This window comes from Pleuronectes platessa, chromosome 18, assembly GCF_947347685.1.
Source record: "Pleuronectes platessa chromosome 18, fPlePla1.1, whole genome shotgun sequence".
In the NCBI taxonomy this organism is placed as follows: Eukaryota; Metazoa; Chordata; class Actinopteri; order Pleuronectiformes; family Pleuronectidae; genus Pleuronectes; species Pleuronectes platessa.
The window spans coordinates 602076-624362 of record NC_070643.1 but is presented as its reverse complement, the minus strand read 5'-3'; positions in this window follow the sequence as shown (position 1 = coordinate 624362).

The window sequence follows — 22287 nt, the reverse complement described above, 5'->3', positions numbered from 1 at the left end:
CGGGGACCCACACTTAGGCCCCCGTCCTGAGTGCTGAAAATGCCTAGAAATGTCTCACTCTTTGTGTTAGGGAAAGATACAATACTTGGGACACTTCTAGGGACTTTACATCATAGCAAAAATGCCTAGAAATGTCCCATACGTTTTCATGGGGAAAAATACAAAACATGTGAAAAAACCCTCCAAATATGGCTGAGCCCGTGGACCCACTCTAAAGCCCACACCCTGAGTGCTGAAAATGCCTAGAAATGTTCCACTCTTTGTGTTAGGGAAAAATACAATACATGGGACATTTGTAGGCGCAATACATTATAGCAAATGCCTAGAAATGTCCAAACCAATCAGAATGAGCCGGACGCTTCTAGGCACTTATCATTGAGGCAAAATGCCTGGAAATGTCCCACACCTTTGGTGTTAGGGTAATACAATACATGGGACACTTGTAGGCACTTTACATTACAGCAAAATGCCTAGAAATGTCCCTCACTAGGGGTTACGGAAGTGCAATATTTGGGTCTCTCTCTGAGTAATTCAAAAGGAAACATTCCTATGATCCTCTTTAAAGGAAACACTCCTATGCTTATCTCCAAAGGATCCTTGGTTCCCGTTCTTACCCATATTTCCTATGGTTATCTCCAAAGGAATCAAAGGAAACATATGTATATCAGTTTCCTGTGTTTAGATCTCTTTCTTAGTCACATTTCACTGAACCGGGCCTTCACGTAGAGACCAAGCACCAGCACCGGCCGTGCCCGGGGACCTGCACTTAAGTCCCCCTCCTGAGTGTTATCAACCATGGGCCTGGGTTAAAGAGCCTCGCGCTCTTTGTTCTCCATTCCACACTAAGTCAGATTTCGCTGACCCGGGCCTCCAAGGAGAGACCAAGCACCAGCACCGGCCCTGCCAGGGGACCCACACTTAAGCCCCCATCCTGAGTGTAATCACCAATTGGCCTGGGTTAAAGAGCCTCGCGCCCTTGGTTCTACATTCCACACTTAGTCCGATTTCGCTGTCCCGGGCCTCCATGGAGAGACCCAGCATCAGCACCTGCCGTGCCCGGGGACCCACACTTAGGCCCCCGTCCTGAGTGCTGAAAATGCCTAGAAATGTCTCACTTTTTGTGTTAGGGAAAGATACAATACTTGGGACACTTCTAGGCACTTTACATTATAGCAAAAATGCCTAGAAATGTCCGATACGTTTTCATGGGGAAAAATACAAAACATGTGAAAAAACCCTCCAAATATGTCTGAGCCCGTGGACCCACTCTAAAGCCCACACCCTGAGTGCTGAAAATGCCTAGACATGTTCCACTGTTTGTGTTAGGGAAACATACAATACATGGGACATTTGTAGGCACTTTACATTACAGCAAAATGCCTAGAAACGTCCCTCACTAGGGGTTACGGAAGTGCAATATTTGGGTCTCTCTCTGAGTAATTCAAAAGGAAACATTCCTATGATCCTCTTTAAAGGAAACACTCCTATGCTTATCTCCAAAGGATCCTTGGTTCCCGTTCTTACCCATATTTCCTATGGTTATCTCCAAAGGAATCAAAGGAAACATATGTATATCAGTTTCCTGTGTTTAGATCTCTTTCTTAGTCACATTTCGCTGACCCGGGCCTCCAAGGAGAGACCAAGCACCAGCACCGGCCATGCCCGGAGACCCACACTTAAGCCCCCGTCCTGAGTGTTATCAACCATGGGCTTGGGTTAAAGAGCCTCGTGCTCTTGGTTCTCCATTCCACACTTAGTCAGATTTCGCTGACCCGGGCCTCCAAGGAGAGACGAAGCACCAGCACCGGCCGTGCCCGGAGACCCACACTTAAGCCCCCGTCCTGAGTGTTATCACCCATGGGCCTGGGTTAAAGAGCCTCGCGCCCTTGGTTCTCCATTCCACACTTAGTCAGATTTCGCTGTCCCGGGCCTCCATGGAGAGACCCAGCACCAGCACCGGCCGTGCCCGGGGACCCACACTTAGGCCCCCGTCCTGAGTGCTGAAAATGCCTAGAAATGTCTCACTCTTTGTGTTAGGGAAAGATACAATACTTGGGACACTTCTAGGGACTTTACATCATAGCAAAAATGCCTAGAAATGTCCCATACGTTTTCATGGGGAAAAATACAAAACATGTGAAAAAACCCTCCAAATATGGCTGAGCCCGTGGACCCACTCTAAAGCCCACACCCTGAGTGCTGAAAATGCCTAGAAATGTTCCACTCTTTGTGTTAGGGAAAAATACAATACATGGGACATTTGTAGGCGCAATACATTATAGCAAATGCCTAGAAATGTCCAAACCAATCAGAATGAGCCGGACGCTTCTAGGCACTTATCATTGAGGCAAAATGCCTGGAAATGTCCCACACCTTTGGTGTTAGGGTAATACAATACATGGGACACTTGTAGGCACTTTACATTACAGCAAAATGCCTAGAAATGTCCCTCACTAGGGGTTACGGAAGTGCAATATTTGGGTCTCTCTCTGAGTAATTCAAAAGGAAACATTCCTATGATCCTCTTTAAAGGAAACACTCCTATGCTTATCTCCAAAGGATCCTTGGTTCCCGTTCTTACCCATATTTCCTATGGTTATCTCCAAAGGAATCAAAGGAAACATATGTATATCAGTTTCCTGTGTTTAGATCTCTTTCTTAGTCACATTTCACTGAACCGGGCCTCCACGGAGAGACCAAGCACCAGCACCGGCCGTGCCCGGGGACCTGCACTTAAGTCCCCCTCCTGAGTGTTATCACCCATGGGCCTGGGTTAAAGAGCCTCGCGCTCTTTGTTCTCCATTCCACACTAAGTCAGATTTTGCTGACCCGGGCCTCCAAGGAGAGACCAAGCACCAGCACCGGCCCTGCCAGGGGACCCACACTTAAGCCCCCATCCTGAGTGTAATCACCAATTGGCCTGGGTTAAAGAGCCTCGCGCCCTTGGTTCTACATTCCACACTTAGTCAGATTTCGCTGACCCGGGCCTCCAAGGAGTGACAAAGCACCAGCACCGGCAGTGCCCTGAGACCCACACTTAAGCCCCCGTCCTGAGTGTTATCACCCATGGGCCTTGGTTAAAGAGCCTCGCGCCCTTGGTTCTACATTCCACACTTAGTCCGATTTCGCTGTCCCGGGCCTCCATGGAGAGACCCAGCATCAGCACCTGCCGTGCCCGGGGACCCACACTTAGGCCCCCGTCCTGAGTGCTGAAAATGCCTAGAAATGTCTCACTTTTTGTGTTAGGAAAAGATACAATACTTGGGACACTTCTAGGCACTTTACATTATAGCAAAAATGCCTAGAAATGTCCCATACGTTTTCATGGGGAAAAATACAAAACATGTGAAAAAAACCCCAAATATGGCTGAGCCCGTGGACCCACTCTAAAGCCCACACCCTGAGTGCTGAAAATGCCTAGAAATGTTCCACTGTTTGTGTTAGGGAAACATACAATACATGGGACATTTGTAGGCGCTTTACATTATAGCAAATGCCTAGAAATGTCCAAACCAATCAGAATGAGCCGGACGCTTCTAGGCACTTATCATTGAGGCATAATGCCTGGAAATGTCCCACACCTTTGGTGTTAGGGTAATACAATACATGGATCACTTGTAGGCACTTTACATTACAGCAAAATGCCTAGAAATGTCCCTCACTAGGGGTTACGGAAGTGCAATATTTGGGTCTCTCTCTGAGTAATTCAAAAGGAAACATTCCTATGATCCTCTTTAAAGGAAACACTCCTATGCTTATCTCCAAAGGATCCTTGGTTCCCGTTCTTACCCATATTTCCTATGGTTATCTCCAAAGGAATCAAAGGAAACATATGTATATCAGTTTCCTGTGTTTAGATCTCTTTCTTAGTCACATTTCACTGAACCGGGCCTCCACTGAGAGACCAAGCACTAGCACCGGCCGTGCCCGGGGACCCACACTTAAGTCCCCCTCCTGAGTGTTATCACCCATGGGCCTGGGTTAAAGAGTCTCGCGCTCTTGGTTCTCCATTCCACACTTAGTCAGATTTCGCTGACCCGGGCCTCCAAGGAGAGACAAAACACCAGCACCGGCCGTGCCCTGAGACCCACACTTAAGCCCCCGTCCTGAGTCTTATCACCCATGGGCCTTGGTTAAAGAGCCTCGCGCCCTTGGTTCTCCATTCCAAACTTTGTCCGATTTCGCTGACCCAGGCCTCCATGTAGAGACCCAGCACCAGCACCGGCTGTGCCCGGAGACCCACACTTAAGTCCCCCTCCTGAGTGTTATCACCCATGGGCCTGGGTTAAAGAGCCTCGCGCTCTTGGTTCTCCATTCCATACTTAGTCAGATTTCGCTGAACCGGGCCTCCAAAGAGAGACCAAGCACCAGCACCTGCCCTGCCAGGGGACCCACACTTAAGCCCCCGTCTTGAGTGTAATCACCAATTGGCCTGGGTTAAAGAGCCTCGCGCCCTTGGTTCTCCATTCCACACTTAGTCCGATTTCGCTGACCCAGGCTTCCATGGAGAGACCCAGCACCAGCTCCGGCTGTGCCCGGAGAACCACACTTAAGCCCCCGTCCTGAATGTTATCACCCATGGGCCTTGGTTAAAGAGCCTCGCGCCCTTGGTTCTCCATTCCAAACTTTGTCCGATTTCGCTGACCCAGGCCTCCATGGAGAGACCCAGCACCAGCACCGGCCATGCCCGGAGAACCACAATTAAGCCCCCGTCCTGAGTGTTATCACCCATGGGCCTGGGTTAAAGAGCCTCGCGCTCTTGGTTCTCCATTCCACACTTAGTCAGATTTCGCTGACCCGGGCCTCCAAGGAGAGACCCAGCACCAGCACCGGCCGTGCCCGGAGACCCACACTTAAGCCCCCGTCCTGAGTGTTATCACCCATGGTCCTTGGTTAAAGAGCCTCGCGCCCTTGGTTCTCCATTCCACACTTAGTCTGATTTCGCTAACCCAGGCCTCCATGGAGAGACCCAGCACCAGCACCGGCCGTGCCCGGAGACCCACACTTAAGCCCCCGTCCTGAGTGTTATCACCCATGGGCCTGGGTTAAAGAGCCTCGCGCCCTTGGTTCTCCATTCCACACTTAGTCAGATTTCGCTGTCCCGGTCCTCCATGGAGAGACCCAGCATCAGCACCGGCCGTGCCCGGGGACCCACACTTAGGCCCCCGTCCTGAGTGCTGAAAATGCCAAGAAATGTCTCACTCTTTGTGTTAGGGAAAGATACAATACTTGGGACACTTCTAGGCACTTTACATTATAGCAAAAATGCCTAGAAATGTCCCATACGTTTTCATGGGGAAAAATACAAAACATGTGAAAAAACCCTCCAAATATGGCTGAGCCCGTGGACCCACTCTAAAGCCCAAACCCTGAGTGCTGAAAATGCCTAGAAATGTTCCACTCTTTGTGTTAGGGAAAAATACAATACATGTGACATTTGTAGGCGCTTTACATTATAGCAAATGCCTGGAAATGTCCAAACCAATCAGAATGAGCCGGACGCTTCTAGGCACTTATCATTGAGGCAAAATGCCTGGGAATGTCCCACACCTTTGGTGTTAGGGTAATACAATACATGGGACACTTGTAGGCACTTTACATTACAGCAAAATGCCTAGAAATGTCCCTCACTAGGGGTTACGGAAGTGCAATATTTGGGTCTCTCTCTGAGTAATTCAAAAGGAAACATTCCTATGATCCTCTTTAAAGGAAACACTCCTATGCTTATCTCCAAAGGATCCTTGGTTCCCGTTCTTACCCATATTTCCTATGGTTATCTCCAAAGGAATCAAAGGAAACATATGTATATCAGTTTCCTGTGTTTAGATCTCTTTCTTAGTCACATTTCACTGAACCGGGCCTCCAGGGAGAGACCAAGCACCAGCACCGGCCGTGCCCGGGGACCCACACTTAAGTCCCCCTCCTGAGTGTTATCACCCATGGGCCTGGGTTAAAGAGCCTCGTGCTCTTGGTTCTCCATTCCACACTTAGTCAGATTTCGCTGACCCGGGCTTCCAAGGAGAGACCAAGCACTAGCACCGGCCATGCCCGGAGACCCACACTTAAGCCCCCGTCCTGAGTGTTATCAACCATGGGCCTGGCTTAAAGAGCCTCGTGCTCTTGGTTCTCCATTCCACACTTAGTCAGATTTCGCTGACCCGGGCCTCCAAGAAGTGACAAAGCACCAGCACCGGCAGTGCCCTGAGACCCACACTTAAGCCCCCGTCCTGAGTGTTATCACCCATGGGCCTTGGTTAAAGAGCCTCGCGCCCTTGGTTCTCCATTCCACACTTAGTCCGATTTAGCTGACCCAGGCCTCCATGGAGAGACCCAGCACCAGCACCGGCTGTGCCCGGAGAACCACAATTAAGCCCCCGTCCTGAATGTTATCACCCATGGGCCTTGGTTAAAGAGCCTCGCGCCCTTGGTTCTCCATTCCAAACTTTATCCAATTTCGCTGACCCAGGCCTCCATGGAGAGACCCAGCACCAGCACCGGCCGTGCCCGGAGACCCACACTTAAGTCCCCCTTCTGAGTGTTATCACCCATGGACCTTGGTTAAAGAGCCTCGCGCCCTTGGTTCTCCATTCCACACTTAGTCAGATTTCGCTGACCCGGGCCTCCAAGGAATGACAAAGCACCAGCACCGACCGTGCCCTGAGACCCAAACTTAAGCCCCCGTCCTGAGTGTTATCACCCATGGGCCTTGGTTAAAGAGCCTCGCGCCCTTGGTTCTCCATTCCAAACTTAGTCCGATTTCGCTGACCCAGGCTTCCATGGAGAGACCCAGCACCAGCTCCGGCTATGCCCGGAGAACCACACTTAAGCCCCCGTCCTGAATGTTATCACCCATGGGCCTTGGTTAAAGAGCCTCGCGCCCTTGGTTCTCCATTCCAAACTTTGTCTGATTTCGCTGTCCCGGGCCTCCATGGAGAGACCCAGCATCAGCACCGGCCGTGCCCGGGGACCCACACTTAGGCCCCCGTCCTGAGTGCTGAAAATGCCTAGAAATGTCTCACTCTTTGTGTTAGGGAAAGATACAATACTTGGGACACTTCTAGGCACTTTACATAATAGCAAAAATGCCTAGAAATGTCCCATACGTTTTTATGGGGAAAAATACAAAACATGTGAAAAAACCCTCCAAATATGGCTGAGCCCGTGGACCCACTCTAAAGCCCAAACCCTGAGTGCTGAAAATGCCTAGAAATGTTCCACTCTTTGTGTTAGGGAAAAATACAATACATGGGACATTTGTAGGCGCTTTACATTATAGCAAATGCCTAGAAATGTCCAAACCAATCAGAATGAGCCGGACGCTTCTAGGCACTTATCATTGAGGCATAATGCCTGGAAATGTCCCACACCTTTGGTGTTAGGGTAATACAATACATGGATCACTTGTAGGCACTTTACATTACAGCAAAATGCCTAGAAATGTCCCTCACTAGGGGTTACGGAAGTGCAATATTTGGGTCTCTCTCTGAGTAATTCAAAAGGAAACATTCCTATGATCCTCTTTAAAGGAAACACTCCTATGCTTATCTCCAAAGGATCCTTGGTTCCCGTTCTTACCCATATTTCCTATGGTTATCTCCAAAGGAATCAAAGGAAACATATGTATATCAGTTTCCTGTGTTTAGATCTCTTTCTTAGTCACATTTCACTGAACCGGGCCTCCACTGAGAGACCAAGCACTAGCACCGGCCGTGCCCGGGGACCCACACTTAAGTCCCCCTCCTGAGTGTTATCACCCATGGGCCTGGGTTAAAGAGTCTCGCGCTCTTGGTTCTCCATTCCACACTTAGTCAGATTTCGCTGACCCGGGCCTCCAAGGAGAGACAAAACACCAGCACCGGCCGTGCCCTGAGACCCACACTTAAGCCCCCGTCCTGAGTCTTATCACCCATGGGCCTTGGTTAAAGAGCCTCGCGCCCTTGGTTCTCCATTCCAAACTTTGTCCGATTTCGCTGACCCAGGCCTCCATGTAGAGACCCAGCACCAGCACCGGCTGTGCCCGGAGACCCACACTTAAGTCCCCCTCCTGAGTGTTATCACCCATGGGCCTGGGTTAAAGAGCCTCGCGCTCTTGGTTCTCCATTCCATACTTAGTCAGATTTCGCTGAACCGGGCCTCCAAAGAGAGACCAAGCACCAGCACCTGCCCTGCCAGGGGACCCACACTTAAGCCCCCGTCTTGAGTGTAATCACCAATTGGCCTGGGTTAAAGAGCCTCGCGCCCTTGGTTCTCCATTCCACACTTAGTCCGATTTCGCTGACCCAGGCTTCCATGGAGAGACCCAGCACCAGCTCCGGCTGTGCCCGGAGAACCACACTTAAGCCCCCGTCCTGAATGTTATCACCCATGGGCCTTGGTTAAAGAGCCTCGCGCCCTTGGTTCTCCATTCCAAACTTTGTCCGATTTCGCTGACCCAGGCCTCCATGGAGAGACCCAGCACCAGCACCGGCCGTGCCCGGAGACTCACACTTAAGTCCCCCTCCTGAGTGTTATCACCCATGGGCCTTGGTTAAAGAGACTTGCGCCCTTGGTTCTCCATTCCACACTTAGTCCGATTTAGCTGACCCAGGCCTCCATGGAGCGACCCAGCACCAGCACCGGCTGTGCCCGGAGAACCACACTTAAGCCCCCGTCCTGAATGTTATCACCCATGGTCCTTGGTTAAAGAGCCTCGCGCCCTTGGTTCTCCATTCCACACTTAGTCTGATTTCGCTAACCCAGGCCTCCATGGAGAGACCCAGCACCAGCACCGGCCGTGCCCGGAAACCCACACTTAAGCCCCCGTCCTGAGTATTATCACCCATGGTCCTTGGTTAAAGAGCCTCGCGCCCTTGGTTCTCCATTCCACACTTAGTCTGATTTCGCTAACCCAGGCCTCCATGGAGAGACCCAGCACCAGCACCGGCCGTGCCCGGAGACCCACACTTAAGCCCCCGTCCTGAGTGTTATCAACCATGGGCCTGGGTTAAAGAGCCTCGTGCTCTTGGTTCTCCATTCCACACTTAGTCAGATTTCGCTGACCCGGGCCTCCAAGGAGTGACAAAGCACCAGCACCGGCCGTGCCCTGAGACCCAAACTTAAGCCCCCGTCCTGAGTGTTATCACCCATGGGCCTTGGTTAAAGAGCCTCGCGCCCTTGGTTCTCCATTCCACACTTAGTCCTATTTCGCTGACCCAGGCTTCCATGGAGAGACCCAGCACCAGCTCCGGCTGTGCCCGGAGAACCACACTTAAGCCCCCGTCCTGAATGTTATCACCCATGGGCCTTGGTTAAAGAGCCTCGCGCCCTTGGTTCTCCATTCCAAACTTTGTCCGATTTCGCTGACCCAGGCCTCCATGGAGAGACCCAGCACCAGCACCGGCCGTGCCCGGAGACCCACACTTAAGTCCCCCTCCTGAGTGTTATCACCCATGGGCCTGGGTTAAAGAGCCTCGCGCTCTTGGTTCTCCATTCCACACTTAGTCAGATTTCGCTGACCCGGGCCTCCAAGGAGAGACAAAACACCAGCACCGGCCGTGCCCTGAGACCCACACTTAAGCCCCCGTCCTGAGTATTATCACCCATGGTCCTTGGTTAAAGAGCCTCGCGCCCTTGGTTCTCCATTCCACACTTAGTCTGATTTCGCTAACCCAGGCCTCCATGGAGAGACCCCTCACCAGCACCGGCCGTGCCCGGAGACCCACACTTAAGCCCCCGTCCTGAGTGTTATCACCCATGGGCCTGGGTTAAAGAGCCTCGCGCCCTTGGTTCTCCATTCCACACTTAGTCAGATTTCGCTGTCCCGGGCCTCCATGGAGAGACCCAGCATCAGCACCGGCCGTGCCCGGGGACCCACACTTAGGCCCCCGTCCTGAGTGCTGAAAATGCCTAGAAATGTCTCACTCTTTGTGTTAGGGAAAGATACAATACTTGGGACACTTCTAGGCACTTTACATAATAGCAAAAATGCCTAGAAATGTCCCATACGTTTTCATGGGGAAAAATACAAAACATGTGAAAAAACCCTCCAAATATGGCTGAGCCCGTGGACCCACTCTAAAGCCCAAACCCTGAGTGCTGAAAATGCCTAGAAATGTTCCACTCTTTGTGTTAGGGAAAAATACAATACATGGGACATTTGTAGGCGCTTTACATTATAGCAAATGCCTAGAAATGTCCAAACCAATCAGAATGAGCCGGACGCTTCTAGGCACTTATCATTGAGGCATAATGCCTGGAAATGTCCCACACCTTTGGTGTTAGGGTAATACAATACATGGGACACTTGTAGGCACTTTACATTACAGCAAAATGCCTAGAAATGTCCCTCACTAGGGGTTACGGAAGTGGAATATTTGGGTCTCTCTCTGAGTAATTCAAAAGGAAACATTCCTATGATCCTCTTTAAAGGAAACACTCCTATGCTTATCTCCAAAGGATCCTTGGTTCCCGTTCTTACCCATATTTCCTATGGTTATCTCCAAAGGAATCAAAGGAAACATATGTATATCAGTTTCCTGTGTTTAGATCTCTTTCTTAGTCACATTTCACTGAACCGGGCCTCCACTGAGAGACCAAGCACTAGCACCGGCCGTGCCCGGGGACCCACACTTAAGTCCCCCTCCTGAGTGTTATCACCCATGGGCCTGGGTTAAAGAGTCTCGCGCTCTTGGTTCTCCATTCCACACTTAGTCAGATTTCGCTGACCCGGGCCTCCAAGGAGATATCAAGCACCAGCACCGGCCGTGCCCTGAGACCCACACTTAAGCCCCCGTCCTGAGTGTTATCACCCATGGGCCTTGGTTAAAGAGCCTCGCGCCCTTGGTTCTCCATTCCACACTTAGTCCGATTTCGCTGACCCAGGCCTCCATGGAGAGACCCAGCACCAGCACCGGCCATGCCCGGAGAACCACAATTAAGCCCCCGTCCTGAGTGTTATCACCCATGGGCCTGGGTTAAAGAGCCTCGCGCTCTTGGTTCTCCATTCCACACTTAGTCAGATTTCGCTGACCCGGGCCTCCAAGGAGAGACCCAGCACCAGCACCGGCCGTGCCCGGAGACCCACACTTAAGCCCCCGTCCTGAGTGTTATCACCCATGGTCCTTGGTTAAAGAGCCTCGCGCCCTTGGTTCTCCATTCCACACTTAGTCTGATTTCGCTAACCCAGGCCTCCATGGAGAGACCCAGCACCAGCACCGGCCGTGCCCGGAGACCCACACTTAAGCCCCCGTCCTGAGTGTTATCACCCATGGGCCTGGGTTAAAGAGCCTCGCGCCCTTGGTTCTCCATTCCACACTTAGTCAGATTTCGCTGTCCCGGTCCTCCATGGAGAGACCCAGCATCAGCACCGGCCGTGCCCGGGGACCCACACTTAGGCCCCCGTCCTGAGTGCTGAAAATGCCAAGAAATGTCTCACTCTTTGTGTTAGGGAAAGATACAATACTTGGGACACTTCTAGGCACTTTACATTATAGCAAAAATGCCTAGAAATGTCCCATACGTTTTCATGGGGAAAAATACAAAACATGTGAAAAAACCCTCCAAATATGGCTGAGCCCGTGGACCCACTCTAAAGCCCAAACCCTGAGTGCTGAAAATGCCTAGAAATGTTCCACTCTTTGTGTTAGGGAAAAATACAATACATGTGACATTTGTAGGCGCTTTACATTATAGCAAATGCCTGGAAATGTCCAAACCAATCAGAATGAGCCGGACGCTTCTAGGCACTTATCATTGAGGCAAAATGCCTGGGAATGTCCCACACCTTTGGTGTTAGGGTAATACAATACATGGGACACTTGTAGGCACTTTACATTACAGCAAAATGCCTAGAAATGTCCCTCACTAGGGGTTACGGAAGTGCAATATTTGGGTCTCTCTCTGAGTAATTCAAAAGGAAACATTCCTATGATCCTCTTTAAAGGAAACACTCCTATGCTTATCTCCAAAGGATCCTTGGTTCCCGTTCTTACCCATATTTCCTATGGTTATCTCCAAAGGAATCAAAGGAAACATATGTATATCAGTTTCCTGTGTTTAGATCTCTTTCTTAGTCACATTTCACTGAACCGGGCCTCCAGGGAGAGACCAAGCACCAGCACCGGCCGTGCCCGGGGACCCACACTTAAGTCCCCCTCCTGAGTGTTATCACCCATGGGCCTGGGTTAAAGAGCCTCGTGCTCTTGGTTCTCCATTCCACACTTAGTCAGATTTCGCTGACCCGGGCTTCCAAGGAGAGACCAAGCACTAGCACCGGCCATGCCCGGAGACCCACACTTAAGCCCCCGTCCTGAGTGTTATCAACCATGGGCCTGGCTTAAAGAGCCTCGTGCTCTTGGTTCTCCATTCCACACTTAGTCAGATTTCGCTGACCCGGGCCTCCAAGAAGTGACAAAGCACCAGCACCGGCAGTGCCCTGAGACCCACACTTAAGCCCCCGTCCTGAGTGTTATCACCCATGGGCCTTGGTTAAAGATTCTCGCGCCCTTGGTTCTCCATTCCACACTTAGTCCGATTTAGCTGACCCAGGCCTCCATGGAGAGACCCAGCACCAGCACCGGCTGTGCCCGGAGAACCACAATTAAGCCCCCGTCCTGAATGTTATCACCCATGGGCCTTGGTTAAAGAGCCTCGCGCCCTTGGTTCTCCATTCCAAACTTTATCCAATTTCGCTGACCCAGGCCTCCATGGAGAGACCCAGCACCAGCACCGGCCGTGCCCGGAGACCCACACTTAAGTCCGCCTTCTGAGTGTTATCACCCATGGACCTTGGTTAAAGAGCCTCGCGCCCTTGGTTCTCCATTCCACACTTAGTCAGATTTCGCTGACCCGGGCCTCCAAGGAATGACAAAGCACCAGCACCGACCGTGCCCTGAGACCCAAACTTAAGCCCCCGTCCTGAGTGTTATCACCCATGGGCCTTGGTTAAAGAGCCTCGCGCCCTTGGTTCTCCATTCCAAACTTAGTCCGATTTCGCTGACCCAGGCTTCCATGGAGAGACCCAGCACCAGCTCCGGCTGTGCCCGGAGAACCACACTTAAGCCCCCGTCCTGAATGTTATCACCCATGGGCCTTGGTTAAAGAGCCTCGCGCCCTTGGTTCTCCATTCCAAACTTTGTCTGATTTCGCTGTCCCGGGCCTCCATGGAGAGACCCAGCATCAGCACCGGCCGTGCCCGGGGACCCACACTTAGGCCCCCGTCCTGAGTGCTGAAAATGCCTAGAAATGTCTCACTCTTTGTGTTAGGGAAAGATACAATACTTGGGACACTTCTAGGCACTTTACATAATAGCAAAAATGCCTAGAAATGTCCCATACGTTTTTATGGGGAAAAATACAAAACATGTGAAAAAACCCTCCAAATATGGCTGAGCCCGTGGACCCACTCTAAAGCCCAAACCCTGAGTGCTGAAAATGCCTAGAAATGTTCCACTCTTTGTGTTAGGGAAAAATACAATACATGGGACATTTGTAGGCGCTTTACATTATAGCAAATGCCTAGAAATGTCCAAACCAATCAGAATGAGCCGGACGCTTCTAGGCACTTATCATTGAGGCATAATGCCTGGAAATGTCCCACACCTTTGGTGTTAGGGTAATACAATACATGGGACACTTGTAGGCACTTTACATTACAGCAAAATGCCTAGAAATGTCCCTCACTAGGGGTTACGGAAGTGCAATATTTGGGTCTCTCTCTGAGTAATTCAAAAGGAAACATTCCTATGATCCTCTTTAAAGGAAACACTCCTATGCTTATCTCCAAAGGATCCTTGGTTCCCGTTCTTACCCATATTTCCTATGGTTATCTCCAAAGGAATCAAAGGAAACATATGTATATCAGTTTCCTGTGTTTAGATCTCTTTCTTAGTCACATTTCACTGAACCGGGCCTCCACTGAGAGACCAAGCACTAGCACCGGCCGTGCCCGGGGACCCACACTTAAGTCCCCCTCCTGAGTGTTATCACCCATGGGCCTGGGTTAAAGAGTCTCGCGCTCTTGGTTCTCCATTCCACACTTAGTCAGATTTCGCTGACCCGGGCCTCCAAGGAGAGACAAAACACCAGCACCGGCCGTGCCCTGAGACCCACACTTAAGCCCCCGTCCTGAGTCTTATCACCCATGGGCCTTGGTTAAAGAGCCTCGCGCCCTTGGTTCTCCATTCCAAACTTTGTCCGATTTCGCTGACCCAGGCCTCCATGGAGAGACCCAGCACCAGCACCGGCTGTGCCCGGAGACCCACACTTAAGTCCCCCTCCTGAGTGTTATCACCCATGGGCCTGGGTTAAAGAGCCTCGCGCTCTTGGTTCTCCATTCCATACTTAGTCAGATTTCGCTGAACCGGGCCTCCAAAGAGAGACCAAGCACCAGCACCTGCCCTGCCAGGGGACCCACACTTAAGCCCCCGTCTTGAGTGTAATCACCAATTGGCCTGGGTTAAAGAGCCTCGCGCCCTTGGTTCTCCATTCCACACTTAGTCCGATTTCGCTGACCCAGGCTTCCATGGAGAGACCCAGCACCAGCTCCGGCTGTGCCCGGAGAACCACACTTAAGCCCCCGTCCTGAATGTTATCACCCATGGGCCTTGGTTAAAGAGCATCGCGCCCTTGGTTCTCCATTCCAAACTTTGTCCGATTTCGCTGACCCAGGCCTCCATGGAGAGACCCAGCACCAGCACAGGCCGTGCCCGGAGACCCACACTTAAGTCCCCCTCCTGAGTGTTATCACCCATGGGCCTTGGTTAAAGAGACTTGCGCCCTTGGTTCTCCATTCCACACTTAGTCCGATTTAGCTGACCCAGGCCTCCATGGAGCGACCCAGCACCAGCACCGGCTGTGCCCGGAGAACCACACTTAAGCCCCCGTCCTGAATGTTATCACCCATGGGCCTGAGTTAAAGAGCCTCGCGCCCTTGGTTCTCCATTCCACACTTAGTCCGATTTCGCTGACCCAGGCCTCCATGGAGAGACCCAGCACCAGCACCGGCCGTGCCCGGAGACCCACACTTAAGCCCCCGTCCTGAGTGTTATCACCCATGGACCTTGGTTAAAGAGCCTCGCGCCCTTGGTTCTCCATTCCACACTTAGTCTGATTTCGCTAACCCAGGCCTCCATGGAGAGACCCAGCACCAGCACCGGCCGGGCCCGGAGACCCACACTTAAGCTCCCGTCCTGAGTGTTATCACCCATGGGCCTGGGTTAAAGAGCCTTGCGCCCTTGGTTCTCCATTCCACACTTAGTCAGATTTCGCTGTCTCGGGCTTCCATGGAGAGACCCAGCATCAGCACCGGCCGTGCCCGGGGACCCACACTTAGGCCCCCGTCCTGAGTGCTGAAAATGCCTAGAAATGTCTCACTCTTTGTGTTAGGGAAAGATACAATACTTGGGACACTTCTAGGCACTTTACATTATAGGAAAAATGCCTAGAAATTTCCCACACGTTTTCATGGGGAAAAATACAAAACATGGGAAAAAAACCTCCAAATATGGCTGAGCCCGTGGACCCACTCTAAAGCCCACACCCTGAGTGCTGAAAATGCCTAGAAATGTTCCACTCTTTGTGTTAGGGAAAAATACAATACATGGGACATTTGTAGGCACTTTACATTACAGCAAAATGCCTAGAAATGTCCCACACTAGGGGTTACGGAAGTGCAATATTTGGGTCTCTCTCTGAGTAATTCAAAAGGAAACATTCCTATGATTCTCTTTAAAGGAAACACTCCTATGCTTATCTCCAAAGGATCCTTGGTTCCCGTTCTTACCCATATTTCCTATGGTTATCTCCAAAGGAATCAAAGGAAACATATGTATATCAGTTTCCTGTGTTTAGATCTCTTTCTTAGTCACATTTCACTGAACCGGGCCTCCACTGAGAGACCAAGCACTAGCACCGGCCGTGCCCGGGGACCCACACTTAAGTCCCCCTCCTGAGTGTTATCACCCATGGGCCTTGGTTAAAGAGCCTCGCGCCCTTGGTTCTCCATTCCAAACTTTGTCAGATTTCGCTGACCCGGGCCTCCAAGGAGAGACAAAACACCAGCACCGGCCGTGCCCTGAGACCCACACTTAAGCCCCTGTCCTGAGTCTTATCACCCATGGGCCTTGGTTAAAGAGCCTTGCGCCCTTGGTTCTCCATTCCAAACTTTGTCCGATTTCGCTGACCCAGGCCTCCATGGAGAGACCCAGCACCAGCACCGGCTGTGCCCGGAGACCCACACTTAAGTCCCCCTCCTGAGTGTTATCACCCATGGGCCTGGGTTAAAGAGCCTCGCGCTCTTGGTTCTCCATTCCATACTTAGTCAGATTTCGCTGAACCGGGCCTCCAAAGAGAGACCAAGCACCAGCACCTGCCCTGCCAGGGGACCCACACTTAAGCCCCCGTCTTGAGTGTAATCACCAATTGGCCTGGGTTAAAGAGCCTCGCGCCCTTGGTTCTCCATTCCACACTTAGTCAGATTTCGCTGACCCGGGCCTCCAAGGAGTGACAAAGCACCAGCACCGGCCGTGCCCTGAGACCCAAACTTAAGCCCCCGTCCTCAGTGTTATCACCCATGGGCCTTGGTTAAAGAGCCTCGCGCCCTTGGTTCTCCATTCCACACTTAGTCCGATTTCGCTGACCCAGGCTTCCATGGAGAGACCCAGCACCAGCTCCGGCTGTGCCCGGAGAACCACACTTAAGCCCCCGTCCTGAATGTTATCACCCATGGGCCTTGGTTAAAGAGCCTCGCGCCCTTGGTTCTCCATTCCAAACTTTGTCCGATTTCGCTGACCCAGGCCTCCATGGAGAGACCCAGCACCAGCACCGGCCGTGCCCGGAGACTCACACTTAAGTCCCCCTCCTGAGTGTTATCACCCATGGGCCTTGGTTAAAGAGACTTGCGCCCTTGGTTCTCCATTCCACACTTAGTCCGATTTAGCTGACCCAGGCCTCCATGGAGCGACCCAGCACCAGCACCGGCTGTGCCCGGAGAACCACACTTAAGCCCCCGTCCTGAATGTTATCACCCATGGTCCTTGGTTAAAGAGCCTCGCGCCCTTGGTTCTCCATTCCACACTTAGTCTGATTTCGCTAACCCAGGCCTCCATGGAGAGACCCAGCACCAGCACCGGCCGTGCCCGGAAACCCACACTTAAGCCCCCGTCCTGAGTATTATCACCCATGGTCCTTGGTTAAAGAGCCTCGCGCCCTTGGTTCTCCATTCCACACTTAGTCTGATTTCGCTAACCCAGGCCTCCATGGAGAGACCCAGCACCAGCACCGGCCGTGCCCGGAGACCCACACTTAAGCCCCCGTCCTGAGTGTTATCAACCATGGGCCTGGGTTAAAGAGCCTCGTGCTCTTGGTTCTCCATTCCACACTTAGTCAGATTTCGCTGACCCGGGCCTCCAAGGAGTGACAAAGCACCAGCACCGGCCGTGCCCTGAGACCCAAACTTAAGCCCCCGTCCTGAGTGTTATCACCCATGGGCCTTGGTTAAAGAGCCTCGCGCCCTTGGTTCTCCATTCCACACTTAGTCCTATTTCGCTGACCCAGGCTTCCATGGAGAGACCCAGCACCAGCTCCGGCTGTGCCCGGAGAACCACACTTAAGCCCCCGTCCTGAATGTTATCACCCATGGGCCTTGGTTAAAGAGCCTCGCGCCCTTGGTTCTCCATTCCAAACTTTGTCCGATTTCGCTGACCCAGGCCTCCATGGAGAGACCCAGCACCAGCACCGGCCGTGCCCGGAGACCCACACTTAAGTCCCCCTCCTGAGTGTTATCACCCATGGGCCTGGGTTAAAGAGCCTCGCGCCCTTGGTTCTCCATTCCACACTTAGTCCGATTTCGCTGACCCAGGCCTCCATGGAGAGACCCAGCACCAGCACCGGCCGTGCCCGGAGACCCACACTTAAGCCCCCGTCCTGAGTATTATCACCCATGGTCCTTGGTTAAAGAGCCTCGCGCCCTTGGTTCTCCATTCCACACTTAGTCTGATTTCGCTAACCCAGGCCTCCATGGAGAGACCCCTCACCAGCACCGGCCGTGCCCGGAGACCCACACTTAAGCCCCCGTCCTGAGTGTTATCACCCATGGGCCTGGGTTAAAGAGCCTCGCGCCCTTGGTTCTCCATTCCACACTTAGTCAGATTTCGCTGTCCCGGGCCTCCATGGAGAGACCCAGCATCAGCACCGGCCGTGCCCGGGGACCCACACTTAGGCCCCCGTCCTGAGTGCTGAAAATGCCTAGAAATGTCTCACTCTTTGTGTTAGGGAAAGATACAATACTTGGGACACTTCTAGGCACTTTACATAATAGCAAAAATGCCTAGAAATGTCCCATACGTTTTCATGGGGAAAAATACAAAACATGTGAAAAAACCCTCCAAATATAGCTGAGCCCGTGGACCCACTCTAAAGCCCAAACCCTGAGTGCTGAAAATGCCTAGAAATGTTCCACTCTTTGTGTTAGGGAAAAATACAATACATGGGACATTTGTAGGCGCTTTACATTATAGCAAATGCCTAGAAATGTCCAAACCAATCAGAATGAGCCGGACGCTTCTAGGCACTTATCATTGAGGCATAATGCCTGGAAATGTCCCACACCTTTGGTGTTAGGGTAATACAATACATGGGACACTTGTAGGCACTTTACATTACAGCAAAATGCCTAGAAATGTCCCTCACTAGGGGTTACGGAAGTGGAATATTTGGGTCTCTCTCTGAGTAATTCAAAAGGAAACATTCCTATGATCCTCTTTAAAGGAAACACTCCTATGCTTATCTCCAAAGGATCCTTGGTTCCCGTTCTTACCCATATTTCCTATGGTTATCTCCAAAGGAATCAAAGGAAACATATGTATATCAGTTTCCTGTGTTTAGATCTCTTTCTTAGTCACATTTCACTGAACCGGGCCTCCACTGAGAGACCAAGCACTAGCACCGGCCGTGCCCGGGGACCCACACTTAAGTCCCCCTCCTGAGTGTTATCACCCATGGGCCTGGGTTAAAGAGTCTCGCGCTCTTGGTTCTCCATTCCACACTTAGTCAGATTTCGCTGACCCGGGCCTCCAAGGAGAGACAAAACACCAGCACCGGCCGTGCCCTGAGACCCACACTTAAGTCCCCCTCCTGAGTGTTATCACCCATGGGCCTGGGTTAAAGAGCCTCGCGCTCTTGGTTCTCCATTCCATACTTAGTCAGATTTCGCTGAACCGGGCCTCCAAAGAGAGACCAAGCACCAGCACCTGCCCTGCCAGGGGACCCACACTTAAGCCCCCGTCTTGAGTGTAATCACCAATTGGCCTGGGTTAAAGAGCCTCGCGCCCTTGGTTCTCCATTCCACACTTAGTCCGATTTCGCTGACCCAGGCTTCCATGGAGAGACCCAGCACCAGCTCCGGCTGTGCCCGGAGAACCACACTTAAGCCCCCGTCCTGAATGTTATCACCCATGGGCCTTGGTTAAAGAGCATCGCGCCCTTGGTTCTCCATTCCAAACTTTGTCCGATTTCGCTGACCCAGGCCTCCATGGAGAGACCCAGCACCAGCACCGGCCGTGCCCGGAGACCCACACTTAAGTCCCCCTCCTGAGTGTTATCACCCATGGGCCTTGGTTAAAGAGACTTGCGCCCTTGGTTCTCCATTCCACACTTAGTCCGATTTAGCTGACCCAGGCCTCCATGGAGCGACCCAGCACCAGCACCGGCTGTGCCCGGAGAACCACACTTAAGCCCCCGTCCTGAATGTTATCACCCATGGGCCTGAGTTAAAGAGCCTCGCGCCCTTGGTTCTCCATTCCACACTTAGTCCGATTTCGCTGACCCAGGCCTCCATGGAGAGACCCAGCACCAGCACCGGCCGTGCCCGGAGACCCACACTTAAGCCCCCGTCCTGAGTGTTATCACCCATGGACCTTGGTTAAAGAGCCTCGCGCCCTTGGTTCTCCATTCCACACTTAGTCTGATTTCGCTAACCCAGGCCTCCATGGAGAGACCCAGCACCAGCACCGGCCGTGCCCGGAGACCCACACTTAAGCTCCCGTCCTGAGTGTTATCACCCATGGGCCTGGGTTAAAGAGCCTTGCGCCCTTGGTTCTCCATTCCACACTTAGTCAGATTTCGCTGTCTCGGGCTTCCATGGAGAGACCCAGCATCAGCACCGGCCGTGCCCGGGGACCCACACTTAGGCCCCCGTCCTGAGTGCTGAAAATGCCTAGAAATGTCTCACTCTTTGTGTTAGGGAAAGATACAATACTTGGGACACTTCTAGGCACTTTACATTATAGGAAAAATGCCTAGAAATTTCCCACACGTTTTCATGGGGAAAAATACAAAACATGGGAAAAAAACCTCCAAATATGGCTGAGCCCGTGGACCCACTCTAAAGCCCACACCCTGAGTGCTGAAAATGCCTAGAAATGTTCCACTCTTTGTGTTAGGGAAAAATACAATACATGGGACATTTGTAGGCACTTTACATTACAGCAAAATGCCTAGAAATGTCCCACACTAGGGGTTACGGAAGTGCAATATTTGGGTCTCTCTCTGAGTAATTCAAAAGGAAACATTCCTATGATCCTCTTTAAAGGAAACACTCCTATGCTTATCTCCAAAGGATCCTTGGTTCCCGTTCTTACCCATATTTCCTATGGTTATCTCCAAAGGAATCAAAGGAAACATATGTATATCAGTTTCCTGTGTTTAGATCTCTTTCTTAGTCACATTTCACTGAACCGGGCCTCCACTGAGAGACCAAGCACTAGCACCGGCCGTGCCCGGGGACCCACACTTAAGTCCCCCTCCTGAGTGTTATCACCCATGGGCCTTGGTTAAAGAGCCTCGCGCCCTTGGTTCTCCATTCCAAACTTTGTCAGATTTCGCTGACCCGGGCCTCCAAGGAGAGACAAAACACCAGCACCGGCCGTGCCCTGAGACCCACACTTAAGCCCCTGTCCTGAGTCTTATCACCCATGGGCCTTGGTTAAAGAGCCTCGCGCCCTTGGTTCTCCATTCCAAACTTTGTCCGATTTCGCTGACCCAGGCCTCCATGGAGAGACCCAGCACCAGCACCGGCTGTGCCCGGAGACCCACACTTAAGTCCCCCTCCTGAGTGTTATCACCCATGGGCCTGGGTTAAAGAGCCTCGCGCTCTTGGTTCTCCATTCCATACTTAGTCAGATTTCGCTGAACCGGGCCTCCAAAGAGAGACCAAGCACCAGCACCTGCCCTGCCAGGGGACCCACACTTAAGCCCCCGTCTTGAGTGTAATCACCAATTGGCCTGGGTTAAAGAGCCTCGCGCCCTTGGTTCTCCATTCCATACTTAGTCAGATTTCGCTGACCCGGGCCTCCAAGGAGTGACAAAGCACCAGCACCGGCCGTGCCCTGAGACCCAAACTTAAGCCCCCGTCCTCAGTGTTATCACCCATGGGCCTTGGTTAAAGAGCCTCGCGCCCTTGGTTCTCCATTCCACACTTAGTCCGATTTCGCTGACCCAGGCTTCCATGGAGAGACCCAGCACCAGCTCCGGCTGTGCCCGGAGAACCACACTTAAGCCCCCGTCCTGAATGTTATCACCCATGGGCCTTGGTTAAAGAGCCTCGCGCCCTTGGTTCTCCAATCCAAACTTTGTCCGATTTCGCTGACCCAGGCCTCCATGGAGAGACCCAGCACCAGCACCGGCCGTGCCCGGAGACTCACACTTAAGTCCCCTCCTGAGTGTGATCACCCATGGGCCTTGGTTAAAGAGACTTGCGCCCTTGGTTCTCCATTCCACACTTAGTCCGATTTAGCTGACCCAGGCCTCCATGGAGCGACCCAGCACCAGCACCGGCTGTGCCCGGAGAACCACACTTAAGCCCCCGTCCTGAATGTTATCACCCATGGGCCTTGGTTAAAGAGCCTCACGCTCTTGGTTCTCCATTCCACACTTAGTCTGATTTCGCTAACCCAGGCCTCCATGGAGAGACCCAGCACCAGCACCGGCCGTGCCCGGAAACCCACACTTAAGCCCCCGTCCTGAGTATTATCACCCATGGTCCTTGGTTAAAGAGCCTCGCGCCCTTGGTTCTCCATTCCACACTTAGTCTGATTTCGCTAACCCAGGCCTCCATGGAGAGACCCAGCACCAGCACCGGCCGTGCCCGGAGACCCACACTTAAGCCCCCGTCCTGAGTGTTATCAACCATGGGCCTGGGTTAAAGAGCCTCGTGCTCTTGGTTCTCCATTCCACACTTAGTCAGATTTCGCTGACCCGGGCCTCCAAGGAGTGACAAAGCACCAGCACCGGCCGTGCCCTGAGACCCAAACT